This window comes from Manis javanica, chromosome 5 (assembly GCF_040802235.1).
Source record: "Manis javanica isolate MJ-LG chromosome 5, MJ_LKY, whole genome shotgun sequence".
Taxonomy (NCBI): Eukaryota; Metazoa; Chordata; class Mammalia; order Pholidota; family Manidae; genus Manis; species Manis javanica.
Genome location: NC_133160.1, coordinates 22,772,263 through 22,780,703, shown reverse-complemented (window position 1 = coordinate 22,780,703; position 8,441 = coordinate 22,772,263). Strand labels below are relative to the sequence as shown.

Genomic DNA, 8,441 nt, shown 5'->3' with positions numbered 1-8,441 from the left:
TAAGGATCGCATTGCCCCTTAATCTAGCTCTGAGAGCCAAGTTTAAATTTTAACTCTGCTATTAGATTGCCCTTGGTCAAGTCACCCAACCTCTCCAGCCCCATTCCCTCATCTGCCAGACAGATAGTAAATTTTGCCTCAGACTTAATGAAGGAAGAAAATGAAGCAAGAAAGTGAGGTAGGAATGCTTTGCTAAATGGAAATAGTTATGAATGCTGCAGTCTGTCAGGTCCTGCCCAGCTACCTGCTCAGTCAGTTCTCCCCACAGCGGGAGCCTCTCTGTTCTCACCTGCAGGCTCTGCCCTTCTCTGGGCTTGAGACAGCTTTGTTTTTTTAAGGGAACTTTAAAGAGATTTAATATCTTTAATCAGGGGCTCAGCTATAAATTGAAAGTGTGCCCTAGTACCTTCTTCCTATGTCCAAACCCAGTTTAAAAGAAATTATTTTTAAATCACCAAAGTAATAAAAACACAGTAACCTCATCTTAAATTTGAATGTGCATTGGAATCAAGCCTCAGGGGTTAATGTTGATACCTGAACTGTCCAGAGATTTGGATTTAATTATCTAGGGTGTGGCTTGGACATTGGGATTTTTAAAAGCTCCCCTGCCTTACTCCCTTAATGAAACAATTGTTTTTATTTATTTATTTTTTATGCAGACTCTAAAAGTAGGGTTTATGAGGGGCACAGTATTCACCTGATGTCAGAAAGCACAGAAGTACATGAGGGGGAGGTGGCAGGAACAGGACTCATCATGGTAGGACTGTGCTGGAGTCGGGAACTGACTCCATACCCTGGCGCACCCAGAGCAGGTCTGGGGAGTCCCCTACTTCATAGGCAATTATCTCACCTCGGCCACTCGGTAAGGGTTCACAGAATGAACAAAATCTGTTAAAGCCAGACTAAGGAACTGTGAGTTTTAGTCATCATCGGTGTCTCACTGTGCTCCTCAATATTTCCTTTCCACTCATACATGGATGTGATCTCAGGGATGAGATAATGCAGGCTGCTGGGCGCTTCTTCAGCCCTGGCAAGCTCTTTGGCAACCTTCAGGTTGGGGCAGGTAACAGTGGCTACTGAGACCTAGCCAGGAACATAGCTGGAGCCCGAGGCCAGCAAGGACTGGGACGGGGGGCTTTCTGAAGCCACAGACAGCAGGGCTCAGGGTAGCAGCAGAAGGCAGGAGGCTCCAGGCAGCAGTGGGAGCAGAACGACCTGGGCTGCAGACAGTTGATCAGTCTCTCAGATGCTGGACATTAGGTAATGAAGGACAGTGATCCCTGAGAAACTGGAAGCAAATGAGGTAAGACCTACGATTTCTCAAAATATATGTCTTGAGGGAGCGTTTTCAGGCTGTGGTGCATGTAGGGGGAACCGAGGGAGAGCCCCGCAGACCCTGCAAGTAGGGGAGACAAAGCTGTGAGTCTTTGGAGACCAAAGAGGCTAGAGTGTACGGAGTACCAGAGGGGAGAGCTACTGTGGGTAAAATCGTAATATGTCCAGAATTTCTCATCTGGCTTTAGTGTATCTCCATATCAACAGGTTTTTCCCACAGGTGGAGAGAAGTACTCCATCTCTATATCAGTGGGTAATTATATGGGTGAGGGAGGGCTTATCTGTACTGGAGAGGCTGGTGGGGAGGATTCACTCGCTTCTGCCACAGCAGGAGAGAGACAGACTCAGGACAACTACTGGTAAGCAATAAACGGGTTTTAAACTTTATTTCTCCCTTTGACTGATTTTGGTTTCAAAGGTATTTTGGCCTGGGATAAAATGGCCATCCTGCCTAGAGCAATCTACAGATTCAATGCAATCTCTGTCAAAATACCACAACATTCTTCAACAAACTAGAACAAATAGTTCTAAAATTCATATGGAACCACAAAAGACCCCGAATAACCAAAACAATCCTTAAAAGGAAGAATAAAATGGGGGGGATTATGTTCCCCAACTTCAAGCTCCACTACAAAACCACAGTAATCAAGACAATTTGGTACTGGCATGAGAACAAAACCATAGATCAATGGAATAGAATAGAGAGTCCAGATATAAACCCACACATATATGGCCAATTAATACATGATAAAGGAGCCATGGATATACAATGGAGAAATGACAGCCTCTTCAACAACTGGTGTTGGCAAAACTGGACAGCTATATGTAAGAGAATGAAACTGGATAATTGTTTAATTAACTACATACACAGAAGTAAACTCAAAATGGATCAAAGACCTGAATGTAAGTCATGAAACTATAAAAATCCTAGAAGAAAACATAGGCAAAAATCTCTTGAATATAACCATGAGCAACTTTTTCATGAACTTATCTCCTCAAACAAGGGAAACAAAAGCAAAAATGAACATATGGGACTGCATCAAGCTAAAAGCTTCTGTACAGCAAAGGACACCATCAGTAGAACAAAAAGACGTCCTATAGTATGGGAGAATATATTCATAAATGACATATCCAATAAGGGGTCAACATCCAAAATACATAAAGAACTAACATGCCTCAACACCCAAAAAGCAAATAACCCAATTAAAAAATGGGCAGAGGAGCTGAACAGACACTTCTCCAAAAAAAAAATTCAGATTGCCAACAGACACAAGAAAAGATGCTCCACATCCCTAATTATCAGGGAAATACAAATTAAAACCACAGTGAGATATCACCTCACCCCAATTAGGATGGCCAACATCCAAAAGACAAGCAACAATAAATGCTGATGAGGATACAAAGAAAGGGGAACCCTCCTACACTGCTGGTGGAAATGTAAATTAATTCGACCACTGTAGAAAGCAATATGGAGATTCCTCAAAAAACTGAAAGTAGAAATACCATTTGACCCAGGAATTCCACTCCTAGGAATTTACCCACAGAAAACAAGATCACAGATTCAAAAATACATGCACGCCTATGTTTCTCGTAGCACTATTTGCAATAGCTAAGGCATGGACACAGCTCAAGTGTCTATCAGTAGATGAATGAATAAAGAAGATGTGGCACATATACACAATGGAATATTATTCAGCCATAAGAAGAAAACAAATCCTACCATTTGCAACAACATGGATGAAGCTAGAGGGTATTATGCTCAGTGAAATAAGCCAGGCAGAGAAAGACAAGTATACGAAACTATTTCACTCATTTGTGGAGTATAACAACAAAGCAAAAATGGAAGGAACAAAACAACAGTAGACTCACAAAACCCAAGAATAGACTAGTGATTACCAAAGGGAAGGGGTTGGGGGAGGTGGGTGGGAAGGCAGGAAGAAGGGGACTAAGGGGTATTATGATTAGTATACATAATATAGGGTGGGTACGGGGAAGGCAGTATAGCACAGGGAAGACAAGTAGTGACTCTATAGCATCTTACTGTGTTGATGGACAGTGACCGTAATGGGGTATGTGGTGGGGACTTGGTAATAGGGGGAAATCTAGTAACCACAATGTTGCTCATGTGAAACCTTCATAAGATTGTATATCAATGATATCTTAATAAAAAAAATACACTGGATAGGATTACCAGCATATTAGACATTACAGTAGAGAAGAAAAAATTAGTTAACTTGATATAACTGAAAGGGATAGAGGGAATAGATGAAAGAAAAGAGGGGATAGATGAAAGTAGAGGGGATGCAAACTCAACAGTCCAAGCAGGTTTATTGCTGAACCTGGGAGAGACTCCTCTGTCCTGGCCAACAGAACAAAGGAAAGAGAGTCTCTAATAGGTCAAGAGGCTTTTAACGGCCAGTGTTTTTAGCAGGCTCTTTGAGAGGAGGGCTCAGGGGAAAGGTGGGCTTGTGGCTTGCTGAAGTGTCCTCTGGAGAATGCTTGTAGCCTAGGTAAGATGACACCTAGGTTTCTCTGTGATGGTGGGTGGGCTTATTCAGAAGGTGTTACTCAGGTCCAGATTCTATCAATAGCAATAGAAAATATCCAAAATGAAACACAGAAAAGAGAATTTTAAAATAATGAATAGAGTATCAGTTAAATGTGAGATAACTTCAGGTAGTCTAATCCATGTGTAACTGAGTTAAGGAAAGAAGAGTGGACAGAAAAATTATTGGAAGCAATAATGGATGAAATTTTAAAAAATATGATGGCATATAATCTGTTGAAAGAAAGCCCAATGAAATCCATTTTTTAAAAAGCTACTAGAACTAATAAAAAGATAACTACACAAAATTAAGTTGTATTTCCATATACTAGCTGTAAGGTTGGAGGCACCGGAGGGAGGAGTGAGCATGTTGGACACTGATGACGTGCCAAAGTCCCCGGCTGCTGCCCCCTCCCAACCTGAAAAATGTGCCTTGGGCTAGCCAATCCTCATGCCGCTGTAAATCCAAGCTCTGCATCCCCCTACCTTCCTTAAAAACTCGCTGCCTGCCCTGCTGAGCGTGACTTCCCTGGCCTGTGACTAGCCAGACCGGGGAACATTGCCTGGGATTGCACTCAAATAAACTGCCTGGCCCTTTGTTGCCTCTCGTCGCCTGCTTATTTTGGTTAGAATGTATCTTACATTTGGTGTCAAAAAACTCGGGAAGGAGCGTGAGCACAGGGACCCGACCAGGCATTGGTGGCCCTGCCTCCTCCTTCCCCGACCCAGGACCTCAGCCTGCTCTCCACTGCGTAGACTATTTTCCAGTGAGTCCCTCAGTTTCCCCCAGTCTGTTTTCCTTCCTAACTCCGTTTCACCTGGTCCGTCCGAAATTGTAGCTATGTCCAGGTTTGGGCATCAGGCCCATCTGCTGCAAGCATCCGGGATACCCACCCCTGGCCCTGCGGTGTGGGAGACGTCCGTCTCCCCTGACTTGGTGCACTTGGGACGCTGGGTGTCCATCTTGGTGGAATTAGTTGGGAAGTGGTGCAGACATGGGGAACCAGCCCTCAAAAGCAGAGGCTCAGACCCTGTTGTGGTGTCTCATTTCTAATTTGGCTACTCTATATTTGTCCCGGGAAGTTCCCAAACAGAAGCTAGTCTTTCTGTGCTCTGAGGCCAGGCCTCAGTGTCCCTTGGAAAATCAATCTCGCTGGCCCACTGAGGGAACTTTCGATTTTGGCCTCCTCACCGACTTGACTAATTATTGCCACTGAAGCGGAGAGTGGGGTGAAATCCCATATGTGCAGGCTTTTTGGACTTTGTGCTTCTGCCCAGACCTTGATGTTAAGTGTTCAATGGCTCAGGTTCTCCTGGCCCGATCTCCAGTTAAGGATTGTCAGCCTCTTACTCTGCCTAGTCCTTCTTCCTTTTCAGATCCGCCAGAGAACCTTGGTCTCCCACCTCCCTCAGCTCGCTACCCCCACCCCTCTCTGCCACCATCTTTAAGTTCTTTGTCCTCCCCCATGTCGCTGCCATCTTAAAGTCCTACATTCTCAACCATGCCGTCGTCCTGCTCCTCTCCTTTTCCGGTGGCTGCACCACGCCCTTCCCGTCTCCTGCCTTCACCGCCCTCTTCCCCCACTGGAACACGCTCCTCCCGCCCTCCAGATCCAGAAGCCACAGACAAGACTCCTCCCAGCACAGACCTGCCTCCTTTCTCTCCAGACCCTACACGCCTCCCCACACCTGCCGTTTTGTAAGTGGTCTGTCGTGGTTGTTGAGAGTAGATGAGCTAGGCGTAGCAAGGGAACATCTTAGTGATAGTGTATTGCAGTGTGTGTGCCCGCCTGTAGCCTGAAAATTTTTGTAGTGACCTAGAATCTTAGTTTTGCTAAGTTAAGTAGACATATTTTGTGCTTAGACATTATGCTATAAAACACATGGTGTCAGGAATTATAAAGTATGTTCATGAATTTGTTAATCTAAAGAATGCTAGTGCAATAGTTTACAATAGCCCACTGAAAATTAAAATTCCTAATGGTTTTGAGGTCTAATTAAAGCTATTTAAAGAAGAAAACATCTCTACTTGCTAAAAAAGATATGTGTTTTAATAAGAAAGTATAAATAGAAATTCATTTTGTTGAGGGTAAATGAAGGTAATTGTTCTAAAGTACAGCTATTTTTTAAAAGAGGGAGAACACTGAGTGTAAAAGGAAAGTTGTAGAAAGTTTGTGGAAGAATTTAATATGGTCATGCTACATAAAATTAAAGCAAATGAGTCTCAGTATCAAGTACACAGCAAAATTAGAATTTTGTTTTCAATTAAAAAGACAAAGTTTTCTTAACTGTTAGTCTGCTCTCAATGTTGAAAGATTGCAAAGAGTTCTCTAATTGTTTTATCAGAAGTTTCTCATGCTTAAAGTTGCAATGAGTTGTCTGAATATTTAAGATAAGAAGATCTTAATATGAAAAAACTAAAAGCTAAGCTTTGCTAATAACTGTGTAACCTTCTGTATTTGCCTTTAAAATCTTTTGTTGTCATTCTAGTTAAATAGATAAGTATTGTTTCATAGTAACTTATGACTCTATTTAGACAAATGCCTTAAAAAAAAACTAACAGCTTCCTAAAATCAAATTCAAAAAGGTACTTTTACCTCTAGGTAACTCTGATATTTTCTAGAGGGCCCCTGGAATATGTCAGGGGAATTTTTTCTCATTAGAGAAAGTATTTGGCCAATTTAGCTTATTTATCTGATATAAAATTACCTGCTTAATTACCTAGAAAGCACTGTTAAAGAAAATAATGCTAAACTTTGTTACTGAATGTTTTGTGTTAAATAAATATCCGAATTTCCTTATGTCAACTGTCTTACAGTAAGCTCTCATCAGATCTTTAATCATTGTCATTTGTAAGTCTTTTGTCATTTATAGTCACTGTTTTATTACTCCTAAACTAGTAAAGAACTAGATTTCACCAGAACAAGTATTAGTTACATAAGACGTAAGTTAAAAAAGCAGAAAAGTGACCCCAGACTCCACTCTGTGACCTGGTAACCATGGCCTTTAAAGTCTTTAATACCTGTGTTGAAAAACATGAGAGGAGGACAGTGTCCCAAACCAGAGCCTTCGCGGCGGCCCTGCAGCTGGCAGGACAGGGGTCTCATCACACCAAAGACTGGTCTGGAGCTCATGAGCCTCCGGGACCCTGCTTCCAGTGTGGCCAAGAAGACCACTGGGCAAAGAGATGCCCCAACCTGACCAACAAGCTGACTAAACCCTGCCCAGTGTGCAGTAAGAGAGGTCATTGGAAAGTGAAGTGCCCAGTTGGGGAAAGTCGTCCCTCTGCGACAGAGTCTCGTGGGAGGCAGGCCCCGCTGAGGGACTCCCCTCCAAACCTGCTAGGCCTACTCAAAGACTGAAGATGCCTAAACTTGAACACCCCTACCACCCTTGCTGAGCCCCAGGCCATGCTGTGGGTAGCGGGTAAGTCCATCTCCTTTTTAATAGACACAGAGGCTGCCTACTCTGTTTTACCTTCCTTTCACAGGCATTTACATCCTTCCCAGGTCTCAGTCATGGGTGTCATGGGAACCCTCTCTAAGCCTCTAGAGACAAGTCCGGTAGCCTACACATTTAAGAACCATCTTCTTACCCACTCATTTCTAGTCATCCCGTCCTGTCCCTTCCCTTTGTTAGGGAGAGATCTCCTCTCTGAGCTTAGTGCCTCTATCTCCCTGCCTCTTAGTCATCCCCAACCAAACTCACTTGTCATCTCAGCCAATATAACTTGTAGCCCTGAGCCCTTCACAGACCCTCCTGTACCGTTGACTGGTGTTAACCCCATAGTCTGAGACACATCTACTCCTGTAGTGTCGAGCCATCATGCTCCAGTCCTCATCCACCTCAAAGACCCATCCTCCTCTCCTTCTAGACCCCAATTTCCTATTTCCCAAGCCCATCACAAGGGCATCCTACCTATCTTTAACCTCTTCTTTCTCTAAGGCTTCTGGTACCAACTAATTCTCCCTGTAACACTCCAGTCCTTTCAGTCAGGAAGCCATCAGGAGCCTACCAGCTTGTTCAAAACCTGCAGATAATCAACGAAGCTGTAGTCCCTCTTCACCTGGTCATCCCTAACCCTTATACTCTCTTATCTCAAGTTCCCCCGAACACCTCTCCTACCTACCTTACTTCTCACTCCTAAGAAAGATACCTCCTTGTCCCACCCAATGCTCGTCTTTCCATTCTTTCGTCCAGGCTGCCTGCTATGAACAAGCCTCAGTCTGTCTCTCATCGTCCAGACTATAGTACTAGACGGGGCAAAGCCTGAGTGATCATGCTAGATGTATCTGTCCTGAGAGATGAAGACAACATATCTGCTAGAACCTCCGGCTACTGATAGAGAGGTCAGACAGTAGAAGTACCACTGTAAATCTAAGCTCTGCCTCCCCCTACCTTCTTTAAAAACTCGCTGCCTGCCCTACTGAGCGTGACTTCCCTGGCCTGTGACTAGCCAGACCGGGGAACATCACCCGGGATTGCGCTCAAATAAACTGCCTGGCCCTTTGTTCCCTCTCATTGCCTGCTTATTTTGGTTAGAATTTATCTTACACTACCA

The 8,441-nt window shown here is 43.7% G+C and overlaps 1 pseudogene; it reads right to left on the bottom strand.

Moving 5' to 3' along the window:
• Positions 1-358: 358 nt before the first annotated feature.
• Positions 359-7,667, bottom strand: LOC108407889 (protein CutA pseudogene; annotated as a pseudogene).
• Between the last annotated feature and the right edge of the window lie 774 nt (positions 7,668-8,441).